Raw genomic sequence first — 21,306 nt, 5'->3', positions numbered from 1 at the left:
CTGACCAGTGGTAGCAAAAGTTGAAAAGTGTTGGTTAAATTTATGCAGATGGTGGACGGGTGTAACTGCTATGTGGACAGGTGTCCTGTGTTCATTACGTTCATTATGCACAGCAGCATGTAAGCTGAGGAGGCTGCATGCTGCGCGGTAACAGTGTTTGCTAATGACATGACCAAGGTTTGCAAAGATGCCATTCTAGAAGCAGAAGACACTCAGCAGCCATCTTGGTAACCTCTTCAGGCAGTTATTTCATGTAAACAGGACCAAGGCTATCTAAATGAATGGGGAGAATTCCCTAAGTTTAATTCCAAGAAAAGACTTTAGTTACTTTGGCCCAAAATGAGGTTTAAAACACCTCTTGCCCATTGCAGGTAAACTTCTGCTATACTTATGCAAGGTTTGAAACATTGCAGCTTTACTTACACTTAGATTTAATTACACTTACTTACATCATATAATGAGTAAATTTGCTCATATGTTTCGTGGTTCAGCTCTTGACTGGCTCTTTGTGAACAACAAGTGATAAAGTGGGACCTTTACTGAATGCTACTACAGTTTTCCAGCTGCCAGCGACCTTTCGCTTGACAAGTGAAAGGTCGCTCGGTCGATTCCAGCCAGAGACACAAATCCCTGTGGGGTTTATGTCAGGATGGGCGTCTTGCATCAAACTCTGCCAAATCAAACAGGTGGAGCTACCTGCTGCGGTGACCCCTAGTGGCAAGGGAGCAGCCAAAAATAGCTTCCTATGCTTTGATACCGTGCATCTCACCTATAATGGATTGAAAAAATTCTTTTGTTATTTTTAAAAAGTTTGTTTGTTTCTATTTCTAAAACTAATTTGAATTTCATTGCCTCTTATGTGACCTGAGTCGGGGGCATAAAATTAATAACTGTACCAAGTTTACTCTAAATTAGTCTACAGCATGTAATTAAAGAGCCCACCATATTAGTTTGCATTGCTTATTCTCTCCATCACCTGTCTTAATTGGTTTTTACTCATTTTAATTGGTGATTTATTTAAATATTTGTAAGTGATGTTAGGTTATCATGTGTTTTTTGTCCTAGATATCTCAGAAATGGAAAATGCGATCGGGGCCAAACGACCCTACTCTCTGAGCGTGTAGCTGCAGGCAAGTTTGTTTGAGTACCCGTTTCTCAAATTGGACAGAACAGTGGCTTCTTCATGATGTTAGCTTGAAAAGGCAAAAATGAAGTGCTAGCCTTTACACAGAGGCATTTGTATTACATGAAAGCTGAAACACTCATGGCCTTTGAGGAGGAGATGAGAGGGAAAGCTTAAATGCCTTATTTATCAGTGAAATGGGGACTTAGTGTGTTGGTCACATAATTTGTTTTGATCTTATTTCTTGGCCTGTTCGGCTAATAACACAGAAGCCCAGCAGACAAAAGAGAATTTACTTTTTATTCTGCCAGATGATTAGGATTTCTGTGGATGTTTTTTCATTTTGTGCACCAGGCTTAGCCGCAACAAGCCGTATCTTTCTAAACCAGACAAGCAGCACAGGGACGTGTTTCGCCCTTCTTTCTCTTCTAATCATCATCTGCTGGGGGGCAGCTGCCCAAACAATGTGACCCTTCTGGATTGGAGTGACAAGGGGAGTGGCTTTCTATGGCTTCTGCTAGCTCTCTCTAACCCCGAACCATTAGCTGTATTTCTGCAGACTGTTTCACTTGCATACGCACTAAACTCGCATAACCAGATCTCCTTGGAAATGTTATGTCAGATAAATTCACAGTAAGAAAAATTGCAGTTAAAAAATAGTGTTTGATAGAGGAGATGACATTTTATTTAAAGATCACGATGTGGGCTTTCATGTTTGCTTTCAGTTAAAAAAGTCAAATGTTACCCCAAGCATAGCATCACAGACGTTATTTAGATTTCCCCTCTAAGCCTGCAAATCCCAGAACAAAAATATTTCTAAGCGTCTAACTCAGAATGATGGAGTTATTCTTACTGCCTCCCATGATTCCTGCTGTAATTTATTTAGACTTTTGGTTTGCTCAGCTTAATTAATGTGTTGGCAAGTTGGTGTAAAACAGATTAAGTCTTATAAAGTGTCCCCTACAGAGAGCAATGTGCAAACTATAATTAGAAAATGGGGGGAAAAAAGTATTCAAACTCTGCGTGACACCCTTGAGAAAACTTGATTACTGTGTTGCCGTATTCTTTTCTGTCTTTTGTGCAGAAATGACCTTCTGTTTCTTTTTCTTAGTTGATGTGGGAAATTTATCTACATTGAGTCTGGAGGATGGCAGCGGGAGACGTGAGAGTTGAAATGGGGACTTCAGAAAGCTTGAATGAAAATATTAAAACACACTGGAAGCTTTTAGGGAAATATTTGTTTCACAAAAACTGGTGCAAGTAATGTCCTCTCTCCAAAAGTGTGTGCTAGTTAAGTTGCTATTGAACATGATTCCATGTAGCTTTTTTGGTACAGTGCACATCCCTGCTATGTTGCATTTGCTGCATGTGACAACCCCACCCCCAACTTTCTGTCTTCTCACTGCTGCTGTCTTAATATAAAAAGTACCCAAAAATCTCTATGGGCCAGTGCAACTTTAAATTGGCTCTGTTATGCCTTTCCTTATTTTCTGTCATATATATATATATATATATATATATATATATATACATACACTGATGTAATGGTGGGTGCTCAGATTAATCATAATCAGTGTTTCTAATGAGGTCAGGATATGCACAACCAAGCCCTGTAAGCCAATAGCATAGGCTTCAGGCTGCTCTAAATGTTTGGTTTCTGTCAGATTTTTTATACTCTTGGCTTCATATGGCATCGATTTCAACTCTGGGCATCTCTGGCACACAGCTCTACCAGGACACAGAAATCCTTGCCACTTGCTAGACCAGTAAAACAGAAGAAAGTTGGTTTAGGCCTCAGTTACACAGGCCGAGGGGAAAACGTGTATTTTCCAGCCAGCTTTAAGAGTTTCCTAGAGGTTGGTGTAAGTGAAATTGGTGAAAAAATACAGGGGAGTTCCAAAAACCTCCTTTCTTTGGTCACCCATGGTGCATGGATGACACTAGTGTTCGCAAACACTCATTAACCAATCACCAAACAGTAGAGAAACTTTAAAAAAATGTGCGACACAAAGCAGGAAATGGAGAAAGTTCACCTTCAAAGTAAAGGTGTAGCAGTAAGGCATAACTTAAACAGTTTCACTACCTCATAGGGTGTAGTTGGTGTTTACAGACAAGTGTAGTTCCATGCAAACTATAGGTCACTGTGTCAATCTCCTTAGCAACCAAAGTAATTGTGAGGTTTACGTGCACGGCAACATATATCTCTTTGTAACCAGTTTCATTTACGAACGGCAAACAACCTCTTGTAACCACTCACCAGCTGCTCAGGGAATACAGGTTTTCCCATAGCAACTGGTGCTCACAGAGGGGTCATTAAACCAGTCTTTAGGCCTGCGTTGCTGGTAGATGATATCACAGTAGCATTCAGCAACTGATCGCAACTGGTTGGGGAGTACTCATTTTTCCCTAGCGACAGACGGTTGTTAGGCGGTTGCCAGGCGGTCAGTTTTTTGTTGTTTTTGTTGTTTTGTTTGTTTTTTAATGGCCACTAGGGGGAAATACCTGAGGTTGCAAAAACACCTCTGGATGCTCATTTTAGGTCATATTAAGGGAAGAAAAAGTTAACATTTGCAAAAGTTGGTTACACTGAGTGTTTAAAATTATTATCCAGGGCATTATGAATGTTTTGTCCTCAGTTTCTCTCTCATGTCTACCCCATGCTTGACACTCCCCAACGTGGTCCACCTTTTTCATGCTGTCTCGGGTTAAAGGGTTGGGGAGGGGGGGGGGGTTCAGACAGTGGATGAGGTGAGAGGCTGCACCAAGTCCCCGTTAGAGATGCATAAGTATTATTTTAAACTGTGAATCATGCAGGGATACTTTTGTAGAGTGTAAAATAAAAATATGAAGTTGGAATGAGCTCAGTGGGTCCCCTGTAGCTAATAAATGCTGCCGAAGATTACCGTACTTATGAGCATTAAGGGGGACGCAGTATGTGATGTAATGTAATGTTACCACTGGGTGGCCTGTGTGTATTAAAGATGTTAATTTAAATGCTCGACACTGGGAGCAGCCAAACAATAGCCGTTCACATTTACATCTCTCCGGTTCCCACTCATTTTCGTGTTAATCACATGGCTGCTAACATCACCCACACAGATATTTCGGTCCCTCTCTCCCCCGTCCTTAACTCAACATCTAATGACATAATCAGACTTTCGGTCAGACTACTTAGAGCCTCTACATCACAACTTTCAAAGCAGTACTTTATGTCAGATTCCACCCTCTGTGGAATATGACAACTGTCTGCTGTCCCAGTCCGCCCTAACAATCAGGCCTTGTAGCCCCGAAAGCTGTTTGTGTTCTCTGTTGGAAAAAGATCCACAGCAGAGTGAACAGTGACAGGTCAGGCTGTTCACTCTGTGGACTTGCCACTCCACTGAGTCGGATGTCAAATAGTGTCTGCTGTTTCTCTTGTGTGTCAATACAAGGCCCTTTCAGTTCATTGCTCACCTTAAAGTGTTTTATTTCACTGTTATTGCCTTTGTAGAGAGCTGCTGGGTGTCCCCTCTGGAGAGGGTTTGGGACTGTGGTTCAGCCCAGCGAAATGTAGCGCCTCGCTGCCCTCAAAGCCGGATTTGTTGTCTGCTCATGGTGAGTCTTCTTAAGTTTCATGGCACAGGAACCGGTGTGTAGCTGGGACCTTTTTACACCTACAGATGCACCACAGAAAAGTCCTGGGGTATAGGAACACTCACAGAACAGTAGATATGTTGTTAAGCTTGCAATGTGTAAGTAGGCCACAAAATGAGAACAAAAACTGTCCTGTAATTATAAAGCCGAAAGCTTTTGTTAGTATACAGAGCATGTTTCTTAAAAAAATGACTGTGGCCTCAAAAAACAGGAACTTGTTTTCCCCATTTGTTTACTTTATTACTCTGTTGTGGTATTGCCATGGGGGAGGTCTTTATCAGGAGGAAAAGCTGTAAAACTACTAAATAAATAAATAAATAAATTAAAAGTGCAAAATTTATGCCCTCCTTCACATTTTCCAAAACTGTCCTGTGGGCCAGATTGTAGACCTTTGTTTGACACCCTTGGTTAGAAGGCTAAACTGGGAGTTAGCAGCTTGCTTGTTTAAGTGGCACTACATTTCAAGCTGCTATATACGGAATGCTAATTCTAGCAAATTGTTTCTTTCAAATTTGTGTTATTTAAAGATTTAGTAGTTGAACATGTAACACTTGTTTTTCAGGAGACGGGAGTTGGGAATGTGAGTTAACTCTGAAAACTCTGTCAACAGGAAATAAATGCATGAAACATAGAGCCTGCTTCTTTTTCACTGTGAATTTCCATAGTCCATACGGTAGAGGTGCTGTCTTCTCTTAAAGAAGCTGTCTATCAAAAATAGTCTTATTTTTCAGAAGTGTCCCGGGTACTGATCGATGCTCCGGCTTGAGGCCACATGTAATTACTTTGAGACCAGCCAGCCATGAAATTGTTGTTTGGGTCTGAAATGGATCCAAAGTCAGAGCAAGACCTTCTGGTGTTGTCACAGTCAGAAAAACTATAACCCACACAGCAGCATGAGGATGTGGTGCGATAATTTCGAGGGCCGGTAAGGAGGTACGAAAATGCGTAATTTGTCAGCGACCTCTGCAGTCTTATTACCAGGACAAAGTGTTGTCTCATCCACGTGCGTTTTGTCCATAGTCCGTTTCGATGTTCAAGTGTGCGCCTGAAGACGAACGACTTCTGTCAGCTATTAAAGTGGGTTCAGGAGCTCCCAGGCTGCAGAGAGGTATGCAGAGCGACAGTCACTGGCTCACATGTATGCAGCTGTGGCCTGCAAGATGTGAGCAGGCAAATGGAGTGGAAGAGTAGTCCCATTAAACCCTGGCTCTCCTCTGAGAAAGAGGCTAACAGCTCTGAACGCTGGCCTCTCGCTCCCTTGCAGAAAGTGCTGACACAAATTTTTGTCTGACTAAAATGCCTTCTGACCGCATGACACTGGCTCTTTTCTTCTTCCTCAGAGATTCCTCGGCTGTAAAGCTGGGACTGTACAAAAGGGACACAGTCTGCGAGTGCTGTTTAGGAGCTGGCGTAAATTATAATCATAAACTGCTGCAAAGGTCTGAATTACTCACATTTTAGCGTGTGAAGGAATTTCTTTGTTTGAGCGGTTGATTTGATTTATATGCATAAATCTTTTAGATTTCCCCTCTTCTGGACACCCATCTTGGTAAACAAGTCAAAAATGCACAAATCTCGGGGCTTGGACCAGAGGAAGGCTGCTTTGTCCCCCTTTGGCCATCAGCGTGGACCTGTCAGTTTGTGATTGACGTTGCGTGGCGGCTCCCGCGTTGGTCACTGGTGCGAAGATGCAGAAATATGACAACATCTCCGGGCGCATAAAATGCTGGCTTCTAGTGCTTCAATTGTGCATGTCATCCAAAGTGATGTGGTGTTAACCCTCTGGAAACTGTAGGCGTTGGTGGTTTGCACTATATTCTAGTAGCTTCAGTAGTTTTCTATAAGCCTCAGCTCATTTTTACAGTAAAGGAACTGCATTTATAGACTTGCTCACTATAGTATTAGTCATATTTTGACCAGTCACATGCTTTAGGCAATAAATGTCTGCTCAGTGCTCGAGGGGACAATGATGAGAATGATCTGTGTTGTCAAGCTGGTGAAGGGAATCTGCTTGGTCTCCAGTGGGTTGTGTGGGTGGTTAGCTACAGCCCACAGCTACTGAAAGAGAGCTGTGTCAAATCTGACACACTGAAAGCCACAAACGCCAACGCTAGGAGCCAGTTGTGAAGCAAACCAATTTAGTTGCAAGATAAATTCTGTGTACGTTTAGGGAGAGCTGCCCTCGCTGGCTTGATTTTGTTTTTTTGCTTTTTGTTTTTTTCCCTCCAGTTTGTAAGTCCAGAACGGTTTCGCTTTGGGTCGTGTTTGTACTTGTAGTCAAAAATCCATTCAAGATTATGAGCAGATAATACCAGGGATTATTTTCCAAGTAGCTTGAATGTTCAGGGGATATGTTTCCTCCAGCTTGAACATTGCTTTGACTTGAGTATAACACAGAAACCACAGACCTCGGTTGCCAAATAGTCAAAGAATGAAAGAATAAAATGCCTTTCTGGCTGCTGTGAATGGGCTGGTGCATGTCTGTCTTTTTGTTAATGAAAAACAGTCAGAAATTCCTTAACACAAAACCTACCTTACTTCTCATTAAATTCTTGACTTTCCTGATGAGTTTATGATGTTGATCATTTTTTTCAAGTCTTATACATTAATTTGTAAATTATCAACCTGTTTAGACACCCATCAGTGCAGCTAACATTCTGCATAGTGCCATATATTTTCCTTAGGTTTTCAGTCAGATCCACCACTTCCATGTGACTTCCTGGATGAGTGACGTTTCTGGCACTGAAAACGCTACGTCCAGATGAACAGAATCAACTTTTTGGGATTTTCTTACCTGGATGATTGAGCATGCATCAAGACTTCTTGAATGTGATTCCTTGCATCATGCCATGATCAAATTGCATATCTTGAAGCATTAAAACAGAAGTCTAAAAACCAATAAGTGCTGTGACGGTGGATCTATCAGCCCGCACAGCCCATACGATGGTGGCTTAGTTCTCAGCACTGCTCCCTGGGTTCAAACTGGGGCAGTTCACTGTGTGGAGTTCGTGTGTCCTCTCTGTTTTTGCATGTGTATCCTCTGGGAGCTCCTGTTCCCTGGGGTGCTACACGGTGGCTGTACACTGCTCCTAATACTTTGGATGGATTTAATGTTTAGGTTTCCCTATGAAAATAGATAAAGGATAACTCGCCCTCTATCTTACCTCTGTGCTTGGGACAGCTCTAGCTTAGTCATGCTTGCCAGCTAATGCCGTTGATAGTTAAGCGGGAAGCTGGTGAGGGATTACATAATTGTCTCTGCATAGGTTATTTCAGCTGAAAAGCAGAGGAACAATCCTGGCTGAAAAACACACTTGTAAGAAATCTCATCCTCTCTTTCATTTACCTTGTGGACAGGTTAAGAAAAACAACAGTATAGTTTTTTTGTTAGACTCTATTGTCTGCACTGCTGGTCTGGCGGGGGGTGTGGGTGGGGTGGGGTGGGGTGGGGGGGTGTCTGCTGATTTGGATGCTGTTAGCTATAATGTACTGTAATTGCCATGCAGCTCATTGAGCATTTTAGGCCAATGGCTTTGAAGCTGGACACATTGATTAACTCTGGATTCGGTGGTTTGAGGTGAGAGGGAGCTGCATTGGCTTTGAGCAATGATTCATTCGGGGGGTGGGGGCATATTGGAAGTTGTACATGAAAGGGCTTTTTATTCTCATGTCCTGTGAGGATTTCTGTTTTGGGGTTTTCAGTAGAGTATACATATATTTTTGCAAGACCAAGCATACATATATTGACATTTTTGTCATCCACAGTCCAAATAACAGAAGCTATGATGGACAGATGATGGTGCTATCATGGTAACGGGTAGATGAATTATCGTTGGTTATATTTCTCATTAGAAAAAATATTTTTTGTTATGAAAGAACGTGCAGTACTGAGTCTTACTTTGAAATTATTATCTTCCATGGTAGCAGTGGCAAAGAGAAAATCCAGGTTAGAGTTGCTAAAAGCCTTCATTTTAACAGCTGACGTAGTCCGCTTAAAGCCCGGCTTCCAGTGGTCTCAACAGTGACCACAGTGAACTAGCCAGGCTCCAACACAGGAAATGAAGGACGGAGAATTCAATTTGTGCTAATGTACGGTTTGAGAAATAACATGGCGTGAACAGCATGAAAGCAAATGTGCATTGTAGTCTAGACTGAGCTGTACCACAGTTTCCTTAACATTTTTTTTCCTCATTTCAGTTCATGCATAATAATTATGAGGAGGGGGGGGGGGGGGTCATAAACTCCTACCCTGTAAATCATAATCTTTTCAGTCAGTGGCCCAAGTCCACCTCAATTTGCCCTGTGTAGTTTATTGTATTGTGTTTGGACGTAGTGCAACGAGACCACGGGAGCATCTGGACTTTTTCTTGTAAATGATGCTGGTGAGGTGTGTAGTCGGACCAAAGTTTTAAGAATATGCAGACTATGTAGACATTTCATGCGAAACCTCATCATCATTGCCAAGTCAATCATGGTTTATCTTCATCACAGTATTTAGCGGATGTAATGAGTGCATGGGATTGCCAATATGCCTTAGACGCAGAGGTAAACAGAGACATCCAGTTATCATCTGGGCTGTTGGGGGAACTCTTTTAAAGTGAGTTTCCTTTGGGACCATTCATGCACAGGTTTGCTCAAATCCGCTCCTCCCCTCTCATCTATGCCAGCCATCTTTGACAGCTGGGCTCAGCTAACAGCTGCTGCCCCTCCCCCAGAATCTAACTGTTAAACAACAAAAAGAGTTGGCGGCAACTGTGCTTTGTAGGAGAGCAAATTATCTTGTAGATGCACAGAGTGTGTGTGGTCCCTCTTGGACGGGGTTGCAAGGTGTAGATTGACCTTTTTTAAATGTATTACACTTTCATTCTCAGTGTCTTTCAGTGGGGAGTTTGGTAGGATTTGATAAGTAAAGCAAAGCATTTTTGGAAAGAAAAAGATTCCCTGGTGTAGGAGAGAAAAACATCCGGTCGTAAGAGATTTCCAAACTTCTGTGATCTTCACATAGCCAACGCTTATCTTCTCGGTGAAACACGGGACTTCTTATGTTATCCACCAACACAACTTCCATATATGTGGCAGTTACTTTGTGGAACAAGTGTCCGTTGTTGAGGCTATTCTCTTTCTGGCAGTCTTCCTTTGTAAAGTTCAGAAACTAAACTTCCTTGTGAGGCTGTAAAACAGCTTGTGATTTATTTTGATGAACGGAGCTAAGATTACGCTTTCACATTTTCCAGGTTTTTATGCAAAGATGTAAAGATTCCTGCAACACTAAGCAAAATCACTACCGCTGTAGTAAAATGATGCAAATGGGGAGTATTATTTACTCAAGCATAATAAAGTTTTTTTGTTCATAAAAAGGTCATAGACTATTTAATTTTGTTTTATTTATACAGTGGCAATTCTCAATAATTTCCTTTACTGTACAAGGACTAATTATGTTTAGATTATATTTGTAGTGATGCTTATTTCAGCCAGGAACAAACCCTGTTTTTATTCTGATCTTGAGGAGATAAATGTGATGGATATCATTGTGATTTATGCAAAGGAACATTTTTCTACGTCTTCACCAGTTTGTGATCTGAAATTAATTTAAGGGTTGGGATTGGTTTAGGTAAACATGCAGGCAGTTTTATTTCCTCGGTAGCAGCTCCACTGGCTACTACATAAGCTTGACTGCTAAGTGTGCTCTTTTGTATCACCTTTTAACCTTAGGTTATACAAGGTGCTTCAACAGCCCACACAGCAATGCAAGGTGCTTGTCTTCTTCTGAGGCACTTGACTTTGGTCCAGCAGGGTCATTAGTGGCCCTAGTTCCCTTTAGTTGACTACACTGGAAGGGTTAGGGGGTCAGCAATGCTCCTCGAGGACCTTCCAGCCTTCCTCCCCTCACATATGATGACAGCCATAGGGGATGGAGAGCACACGAGAAAAAACGCACGGGACAATAAATGACTGCAAATGCATTAGAGATTCTCACACTGGAATAGCAACAGGGAACAGAAATGATGTATTAAATGTGTTATTTTATTCCGCCCCCGACCACAGAATCCCACCTGGCTGTTGCGATGGCTTTTTTTTTTTTTAAATAAATTTTTGGGGCATTTTTTAAAAGCCTTTGTTGGACAGCTGGAAGCAGACAGGAGAATGAGGAGAGCGCGCAGGAAATGGTCTGTAGCAGAATCAAACTCAGGCCCCTGCAGCCTATTGGCATATGGATTACCTGCTCAACCAAGTGAGCTATAGTGGTGCCCCACGATTGCACTTTTTAAACACATGGTACTCAAAGAGGGGCCAGGGAACCTAAAGGTGTCTGCAACCCAATGGCAAGGGATGCTTTAAAAAAATAGTTATAAAAATTGTGCTCTAATATTTAAAACAGTACATGATTACAGATGGAGACCATTTATGCTTAGTCAATAGAAACTGTGATGCACAACAAATTATATTAAGTATGTTTAATTGATTTAAGGATTATGAGGGAGTCCCTGAAAAATGTCCATAAGGTCCCCAAAAACCTAGAACTGGACCCAGTATGGACAGTTTGTGTAAGGCTGGTGCAGTGTGTCTCCAGATGAACCTTTTTCTTTTGCTGAGGTTGGCAAGGCCTACATCAGTGTGCTAATGTGGAATGCTAAGGCGTGGTGAAAGATTTGTGACTTTGAGCAGAGAGGACGGATTGGAGGCGATGCTACATGGTTCCATCTACATGAGATTTCTGCACCCTCAGCTTGTAGGGAATCACATGTCCACATTCAGAGACATTCATACGTTATTGACCGCTGATGGCTGTTCAGCAGACCTCATCCAGGGACAATGCTGTATTCGCATTAATAATACAGTGCCTCATTTTCAATTAAACAGAGTGAAAAATGCTTTTTCTTGTGCGTGAAAGCTCATTAATTTCCACAGCACATCCTCATCAACCCAACAGTCTTAATGACTAAAGACAAATAATTGTGACGCCACAAGAAAACAATCAGTCATTTAATGAAATCACTTGCTGTATAAGTGTCTTTCAATTAAAGCTCCTTAATGCATTGCTGCTGAAGTGAAAATGACATGCGTGACTGCCAACGTGTATGAAAGTGTTCATAAATAAAATATGTCCAATTTTCTTTGAAGCCTGGATCGTTTTTCTGTGCGAGTGTGGGAGTAAACCAAAGCTCCGTCTTCCCGAGCCACCAGACGTGATTGACACACTGTGATCTAACAGACATTTATTGGTAGTCATCAGATTGCCATCAGGGGTCAGGGGCTAGCCAACGTGCTAATTGGGTCTTGGTTTGCCGTGTCTGCACTTTCAATCAAACGTCAGTCCAACCCGTGACAGAGATCTGGTCGTGGGATGAACTGGAAGAGCAAGTAATTTAAGATGTTTTCTCTCCCTCCCACACTTCCTTCTGTCCTTTTGTACTCTCTGCTCAAAGCTAGATTTATAGTTACAAATGGCAACCTTGAAGGCACCATTACCCTTGTGAAGCCCACTAATGCCTTTTTTTTGTGGTGGTATATAGATGGCTCAGGACTTAACAATCTGGAGGATAAAAAGGATTAAGTTAACTTAAATTTTAAGTTGGTGATAAAGCTACATATTTTGTTGCTGATTACATAAAAAGGAGACCATGTCCCTGCAATCTGACACTGGCTGTTTAATCACAGTCGTTTGCAGGTTGACTGCAAACGCACCTCCTGTAGAAACTGTCTGTGGATGACATGAAAGGTGATTAGAGAGAGGTGCTGCTAATTCGCAGTGGACAAAAAGTTCTTCACAGAGTGAACATGAACGTGGTGGTGGCATACATGATGATACAAAAGTGGAACAATGCATAATTCATCAGGAAAAGTATTCCTCTCCGAGCTCAGTCTCTGCTTCAGTGGAGCCCCGTTTATATCCACGCCAGTGTAATTTGCAGACTTATTTCCCCAGACGTGAACAAAACAGAGGCTGTTGTCAACAATCACTTTTGACAATTGGATCTGTTTTTCTGCCTTATTTATGAGTGGATAAGCTCAGTAAATGGGAGAAAGTAATTTTGCCAGCACCAAATGTCAACGTGAGTACCCCTTTGACACACCTAAACGACTCTCTCTGACTCTCTTCTTCTGTTGTGTTAAATGGCCTTTCCTTATTGATCGGTTCTGTTCTTGTCCTGTGGTTTTGAAACCATACCCTTGTCCTGAAGCTCTGATAACATTCTCCCTATACCCCTGGGACATGTTGAATACCACACATGGACTGTCTGTGGGTTTTCCTGACGTCACAGGCACTATCTGTGGATGCCAAAAATAAAGATGGACACTTAATTTTACCTTCGTTGTCAGGTTTCTCTTCACCTTCAGCTAACTGACAATCAGGGATGACTAATTTTGGTCTCTGTCATCTTATACAGCACTCAGTGGAGGTTTTTGTGTCATGGTGTAAATGAATCAGCACTGCACATTAGGGCTGCCACAAACGATTATTTTGATAGTCGACTAGTCACCGATTATTTATGCGATTAGTCGACTAATCAGATCATCATCCACTGGACATAAAACTACAGCTTATTGCACCAGCAGCATCTGCTCTTATATAACTATCATTAGCTTACAGCTTTAAGCTTTTAAGGTGCTAACTAAAAATAAAGACAAGATGATAGTTTATTCAATTTTAATGAAATTTGCAGATTGTTTCGGTAAAGTTTAATAAACTCCTTGCTATCTAAAATATAACAGGACACCGGAGTATATTCTCCAGCATCTCACACTTCTGATAATCAGCTGTCTGCTTGACGTTTATTCAGCTGTGTAAAAACTATAACTTTAATCTCAGCCAAACCGATTTACTCAGGAACAAATAAAATACTAAAAAAAAGCCAAACAATAACATTTTTAATTTATCTAAGTGACTCATATATATTTAACCTGAGTAGCAAAGACGGCGGTGGGTTTGAAAACAATTTGCCGGGAGTCCGGTGTTCTTACGGCGCTAGTGACCTAGCCCCCGGCTAGCTATCGAGCTAGTGGGTAACAGACGTCTCCGAAAACGTCGGAGCGCTTTTGAAAATATGTGGTGTCCTGATAAACTGAGCAGATATTTGAGGTTTACACAGCTACATTCTCGCCTGAAAATATGTTAAACGTTTATTTTGTGACCCAGAAAGAATAATAAGAGTAATATTAAAACTAACTAGCTACCGCCATTGTTGGAAACTAAGCTGGGCCGCGCTATGAATTCTGGGACACAGCTGCTTCTTCTTCTTCGGGGTTTAACGGCAGCTGGCATCCTTGTACATGCTGTGCTGCCATCTTCTGTTTCAGTCCGTTATTACACTCTTAAATCCTGCTATTATTCCTGCGTCTTTTGCGATCTTACAAAGCTTCAAACGACACGTGACTAGTCGACAAATCGTGGCAGCCCTACTGCACATATTGGAGTGTTTCATACCCCATAGTTAATATCCGGTGCCTCATGTAGCATGGCAGATGTAGTGGGGTAATATTCAGTACTTCTTTCTTGTGTTTTTTAAAGTAGGGATGAAATTAATTTGGAACTTTTGTCTTAATGTTTGCCTTTGTTGAAGTTCTGAATTTTTACTTAGTTTTACTTTCATTTCATGGTTGACTGTAATTGGCTAATTGCATCAAGTGGAGCACAGTCATTGATTGTATATAAAAGATGGATGTGAGTGTGGGGTCTTGACATGAACGTGCCTTAACACTAGAACTGATGACATTTCTCTGTGTCCTCTAAGTCTTCCACAGCAGATAGATAGATAGATAGATAGATAGATAGATAGATATGTATATATAAAGATTAGGGGTGCAACGATACACAAAATTCACGGTTCGGTTCGATACTTTGGTGTCACGGTTCGATATTTTTTCGATACAAAAAATGTTCATGCTTTTTTAATTTGTCATTTATTAAAATTATAAATATATATTTTAACTCAAAAGTACAGTTTTTAAATTTAATGTTGCTGAAACAACAAAGGGATAAAATAATAAATCTATCTGATCGAGAAATCACTCATCTTTGGAAAAGAGAGTTTATTACAGAGAAATGGCTCTTTCCAAAATAAAAGCTATACTATACGCTTCTTCTGGGGTATACTCTCAGCAGCATATTAAACATATCAGGTCCCCATAAGGAGAATCATGTGCTAACGGCTGTCTAAATGACTCGGGTAAAGTTTGTAGCATGCGTGCTTGTTGTTTTTGTCTGCTTCCACTTGTCTTTGCACTAGGATGATGTCGGCGTAAATGTGCAGTCATATTCATTGTGTTCCCACTAGTGCTGTCAGCGTTAATCTGAAACGACGTTAACGCCACAACACGGCAAATCTCCGTTAACGAGTTACCGCGGATCGCCCCGTGCGTGGGGCTGGACAGCGTCAACACGTTAACGAGCAAACTGCGCTAACGCAGTAATTCCCACCCATGTAATTGAGCATTGCGTGGCACATTCAACATACTGTTTTACTTTTGTCCATGACGCACTTACCTTCAGGGTCATACGTCACATGAAGACCAAAATAGTTCCAAAGGCGAGGTCTGAATGAGGGTGGGGGAGGTTCAATTTGCCATGTTGCAACGAGCTTAACTTCTGTCTTGCTAGCTTGTGCTGCGCTCAGTGGATCTGCTCTCGACAGTGCAGCCTAGGCGGAGTAGTCGAACGCAGATCCACTGAGCTCTCAACACAGACAGCATCGTCAGAATAAAAGTTGATAAAATAAATTAAAAATTTTGTATTGTTCATACATATGCGTACCGAACCGAAAGCACTGTATCGAACGGTTCAATACCGATATGAATATCATTGCACCCCTAATAAAGATGTGTGTGTATATATATAGAGATAGAGATAGATATATATATATAGAGAGAGAGATATAGAGAGATATATGAGACTGCTTAAAATATACGGTCGAAGCTTTAATGTGTTGTCTGCAGTGCATTTCAGCCCCAGTCATCTCTGTGTGTGTCCAAGGGTTCACTTTGAAGTGAACAGAGAAGAAACACAGCAGCTTTATTGGATAAGACCAAAGTTTTTTTTCAGATGAAGACCTTTGTAACTCTGTGGATTCATGAAGGAAGCCAGTAAGCCCCCTCGTGCCTTTACTCCACTTAGGAACCATGCTAAGCCTATCAACCAGTAAGCCGCACTTCATACACAACAGCCTAAGGCAAGGAAGTCCAACACTATCTGGCTCTGGTACGCAGTGATACAAAGTTACTACAAGGCCTCCGGCTAAGTGACATGTTGTCAAGCTTTTTAGGAAAATGAATTTAATTTGGATGCACACATCAACTTGAAATAGGAGTCGTACTCGGTTGTTTAGCGCTTCCCTTGAAGTGGCCAAATCAACACATTTGGGTATCATTTGAAGCCTGCTCATGTCAGGCAGAAGGAGCTGACAGCGCAGAGGGAAGCAGGGTTACTTAATTCTGTGTGAAACCAGCTTCGGGCTGGCACTGGAACCATGTGACAGCTGAGCCAGGACACGATGTGTGGGAATGTTATTAGAAGTTATCCTAGCCATTTTGTGCTTTCATTTAAAAGGCCTTTAAAAGAGTATTCACACTTCTTTGGTAAGGTTTTGTTTTCTTTTACAACACTGAGTCACTGGGAATATATTTAATGGAAGGACCTTGGCATAGGTTATAAAACAGAAACTACCTTAAGGGCCTTTTTTAGTAAGTGCACTTTTTTGTGTGTATTTTAGTCATAATATCAAACAAGCTCAGCCTACTTAATTATTAGTACAAACCAGTTGGCACAGTGAAACTTGCAGCTGTTAATCGGTGTAAAATGAAGCCTTTACTGTGATTTTTGTTTTGAAAAACATGAAATGTCAGGGATGAATGCTTTTTATACACAATACAGTCAGTTTTATATAACTGCCTTCACAAAAATCAACATTTACTTAATCTGTTGTGCTGTTGCTGCATGGAGTGTAATTACATCAATGGCTCCATCTTTCAAATGTCACTTGGAGCACCAAGAAGATCCTAGCCTGATGTAAATCCAAGCCGTGATTAACAGGGAGATGAGGAATGAATGCGAACCGGGGACGGTACAGCACTCAGCCGATTTAATTCTTACAATTTAATTTGAACGCCTGCACAGAGCAGAGACACCGACTGAGTTTTAAACGCTTCCATCTTAATGCAAATGTGCACTTCTGCCAATGTTGATTACCTGCCTTTAGCGGCTGTCTGCAGAATGACCTTCTGTCCTCATGTCACGACTCTATTTGCTCCTTTAAGCTGCCTGTCAAACATCGAAACATTCTTCCCGAAGCTCCGGTGTGTTTGTTTGAGCATGATTAAGGAGCCACGGGCATACAAATGGATTTATGCAAAACCAACATTTCCTGTGCATTCTACAAGATAGATGATTGACACATCAGTGTCATATGTCAGGAACAAAGATGAAAGCCTATTATTTAGATTAGGTTTAGATGTTTCATTTCATTAATACATCTCCTATCACCCATGCTCAGTCATTTCAATGCATTTGTTGCAGTAGCAGCACTCCGAAATGGCCAGCAGGTGTAGCAGTGAGGTTTCTGAATGAAGAGACAGGATGAAGAAGAGAAGAGGAGGGAGGACTGGAAGCTGCAGTCAGTGGGATTAATTGAACTGTCTCATTTAACCACCATTAATCTGTCTCTCCAGGCAAATACCATATTTAACTCCGTCTTTGACCTTTTAGCATCATCTAGTGTCATTTGCAGCGGAAATGGTAAAGATTTAAGAATGCACGCTTATGTATTTAACCTTATTAGCTTGCCTAAGTCTTTACATCAGAGTAGTCCCATTACCCTTAGCATCACAATTAGGAAAATCCCACGAAGCTCATTCCTCCTCCATCATCGCTTCCTTTCTACCTGCTCTCTGCAAAGGTCTGGTCACACTGCTGCTCAGCCACTCAGTTTTCTGTTATTGTTCACAGGAGCGACCACAGAGAAGCGAGGTAGCATTAAGTAGCGCCTTCACAACCTTTTAAAATCAGAGCTCTGCTGCTGTCACTTTGATGTCTGCCGAGAAAAATGCTTTTTCATTTATCACTGACAAATACCTACTTCTGCACTGTCCACCTGTTAAGGAGATTACAAAGAAGGCATGCAAGTGAACTTTAAAAAACTGCAGCTCCGAGAGAATAAATAGGGTCTGTGATTTATTTCTGTCCTCGGCATTGCTAGGGGAATTTTCCACACCTGCCTACAGAGCTAACAGTATTTCATCCCATTATTTGATCTTGCCCAAACACCTAAAACAAACGGGAAAATAAAAAGCATTGGATTATGTTCTCCTTCATGTGGCTCTCTTTGACTCTGATAAAGGTTGACAAGCTATTTCAGTCGCTTCCTTTTGAATGGATTTGAACAAGAGACCAAAAGAGGCTTTAGCTGGTTTCAAATGAGCATAGGTTTGGTAACGAAACTGTGTGACAGTTGGCCTGCGTGAGGACTTCAGTTTCCCCGGCGGGACATGACACAACCAAAGCACATGATAACTCACATGGCTATATGTGGGCTGTGTAAATGGTAAAATGGACTGCACATGACTACTCAAAGCACTTCACGCTACAAGCCACATTCACACATTCACACAGTGATCCATATTCTAAACATTCAGGGCTTTTTCTGTTGCATACTTGCATGCTGATGGATGGATCGGGGGCAGAGGGGTGGACTTGCTGGGACCCACAGCTTGAGAAGAGAGTGTCTCTAATATGCAAATATCTCCATTCAAATGAGCTGAAATTGGAGCCAAATATTGTTGCTCCACTTGTATAACGGGTTGAAGCCACAAGCCAGAGTACAGTCATGTAATTTGCTAGTGGAGAGTAGATCACTGAGTATCTGTAAGTCTTAAAGCCTTCAAAAAGCACTCAGTTTAGTTCTCTTATAAAAAGCTTTAAGGGTCTTTTAAAAGTTTTATATTTCATTCACAAAGGAGGCTCTTCAACTTTTTTTTTCTTTTTAATCCAGTTTCAACTGGAACCTTGTAACTATTTTGCAACAGTAGCTGGGAAGCTTAATGACTTATCGTGGGCACCAAGTTCACCTGTACAGTTGTCACAAAGGGGGGAATGACCAGGCTTTTTTTTAGCAGAGAGGGTTTTAACATAAGCATCTATGGGGATTGACTCGCTATTGGAGGCAGCCTCAGCTTATTCATTGGTGCTGAAGATTGCCACTTGACGATTACACTAAATTTGTCATTTTGTGAAGTATCCGGTAGTTTAAATGGTTTTACTTTTAGATCATTGTTCACTTGTAAGAGTAAATGGCTTTCAACTTAATACACTTCTGACGCTGTTAGATGAGAAGCTTTCAGACTTCACATTGTCCACAACAGGCTTCATAACCGTCTCATCCGTGACTGATCAAAGCTTGTGTGGTGCATTTTGATACAGATATCACCACCTTCCCCTAAAGCATTGAGTGCGAGGGCATTAATCTAGATTAATAAATAATCTATCGCTGGGCAGGAGTGAAACTTTGTTACCAGCAACCTTAAGTGGTTTCTGCATTGCCTTGTGGAACTCTCACCTTGTGTGCCGGGCTCTGACACTTCCCCTTATTGATATCAGTGTGATTTATGAATCTCTGCTCCCCTGGCCATCCTCAAACTGGAGATGGGAGGATGATTTATCCCTGTCTGGTGCTGCAGGGCGTCTACTGTTGGCGAGATAAGGGAGGAGGCTCTGACTAAACGAGCTTTCAGCCTGAGTAGCTTCATTCCTTTTTGTGTGTGTGAATGTTTTCTCTCCTGTTTTAATGAACAAGTCCATCTGCTGGGTGCCACCATCTTCACCTTACTTCTTCTCCGTGGACCTTGAGAGCAAAAGATAAAGCGGAAGAACCCAGTCGATTGTGGGTGACTCGGCTTCGATTGTACAGCTTTCATAGGATAAATATTCTGAATGCATGCTTTCTCTGAAGCCTGTCTTTGTTTGATTAAGGTCTGACATTTGTGTTTCCCAGTCACAACTCCGGATTGTACTATAATTGCTTGAAGCTGAGGTCCTCGGAGAGGTCGCCCTTTGTCATTCTCATACTGTTTTCTTCACTGTGCTTTGTCCACTAAAATATTTTCTCCTCTTGGCAGAGCAAAATTGAGTCGTATTTCTTTCACGGATGACTCCTAATTACCTATATTTAGGACAAGTCTTATTATACGTTTAAGAAGAAAATTGGATTTTACCCTAAAATTTTCTGCTCGTTCACATATCTGAAAGATTTAGTCCGATTGGGTAGCACCAAAAGCCTGTGCTTTTTTTTTTAAACGACACAATTTCGATCCATTTCAGTTGAAATCCTCCCTCTGCTCTGTGTCTGATGTAACGTCTGTGTTACAGGTAATCACAGTAAGAGCTCTCCCCCAGGAAACAAGTGTCCTCACTAATTCTACGATTGTGTCTGTGTTGCTTCCTCTTCAATGAGTTTTAATTTGAAGGCCACGGTAACAAGAGATAAATCCTATTGGGCGCCCTGCAATGCTGGCCTTTGCCATCACCGGCCCCATTAAAGGATACTTTATTGATTGTAAATAGGCTTAGTAATTAATGGAGAGTCACGGCGGTTCTCAGGCTCAGAGGAACGTCTGCACCTGCTGCTAGTAGGATTTCTTTTATGTTTAAAAAATTTAGATGGCATTGGTGATTAAAAATGTAATCCATTCCACAGGAAAGTTGCTTTATGAGGGGCCCAAGTTAATCCTCTAATAATAATAACTCTGGTTTCTCAAGATTATGCCATGACTAAGTAATTCCTCAAGCTAGGCTTATAGATAAACCTACATATTTAAATAATTAGGCCCACTTTACCTGCCTGGCTCAAAAGGCTTCATTAGAGACCTGCTCTGTAGAGGCCCAATCCAGCCTTTGATATTCATGCTTCCAAATGGACTCCTCCGTGCCTGTATTTTATATTTAATCAGAACAAACAAGTGTGCTGCTCGTGGTGACCGGAGCAGATGAAAGTGGCTCATTGTGCAGGCACAGTGAATGTGCCTTTAAGTGGTTGTTAACGCACAGGAGGAGCATTACGCCTGAGCTGTGGAGGATCCTGAGATGGGCTGCATCCGCTTACGCACATTATCTGTGAAAGCATGCTGCTTCTTGGCTTCCCTTCACAAAGGCCGGTACACAGGGTCAGAGAGAGTGGGAATGAGAGATGTGTATGCTTACACCCTCAGATGAAACGTTGCTTCAGCTGTGTATATGGGTACATTTTTGTCCGTGTGCGCTCGTCTCTGTTTGGCAACCCGCGTGTGCGTGTGTGTGCGTGTGTGTGTCTATGCTCGGTTGCCTACTCAGTATGCTGTCTTCTAAGATTCCAAACATTGATTGCCTCCTCTAGACAGCAATATCTCTCCCTATTTTCTCCTTTGGCAGTTTGTAGAGTGCTATAGTTTTGCCTGGTTACCTCCCAGTTATACATATGGAAACACATTTCAAGGCTAGACTGTAAAGCCCTCTGTATTTCATCCCTGCTGCATTGTGAGCAGCTGACATAAAGCTCCAGTATACTTACTGAGTCATGGCTTTTTGA

The 21,306-nt window shown here is 41.7% G+C and overlaps 1 protein-coding gene across 5 annotated transcripts in view; it reads left to right on the top strand.

The window, feature by feature from the left end:
• Positions 1–21,306, top strand: part of tanc2b (tetratricopeptide repeat, ankyrin repeat and coiled-coil containing 2b) — a 174,122-nt gene that overhangs the window by 13,465 nt on the left and 139,351 nt on the right. For all 5 annotated transcript variants that reach the window (XM_085466765.1, XM_085466764.1, XM_085466763.1 and 2 more), the window contains exon 2: positions 4,614–4,717. The gene's annotated coding sequence lies outside the window, so the exon portion shown is untranslated. The remainder of the gene's footprint in view (positions 1–4,613; positions 4,718–21,306) is intronic.

The sequence above is a fragment of the Copadichromis virginalis genome, linkage group LG8 (assembly GCF_057382275.1).
Source record: "Copadichromis virginalis isolate Kocher_CV1m ecotype Utaka linkage group LG8, C_Virginalis_male_GT1.1, whole genome shotgun sequence".
NCBI classification, from domain to species: Eukaryota; Metazoa; Chordata; class Actinopteri; order Cichliformes; family Cichlidae; genus Copadichromis; species Copadichromis virginalis.
Note: the sequence above shows the minus strand (reverse complement) of the source record. Positions and strands in the feature narration are given on the sequence as shown.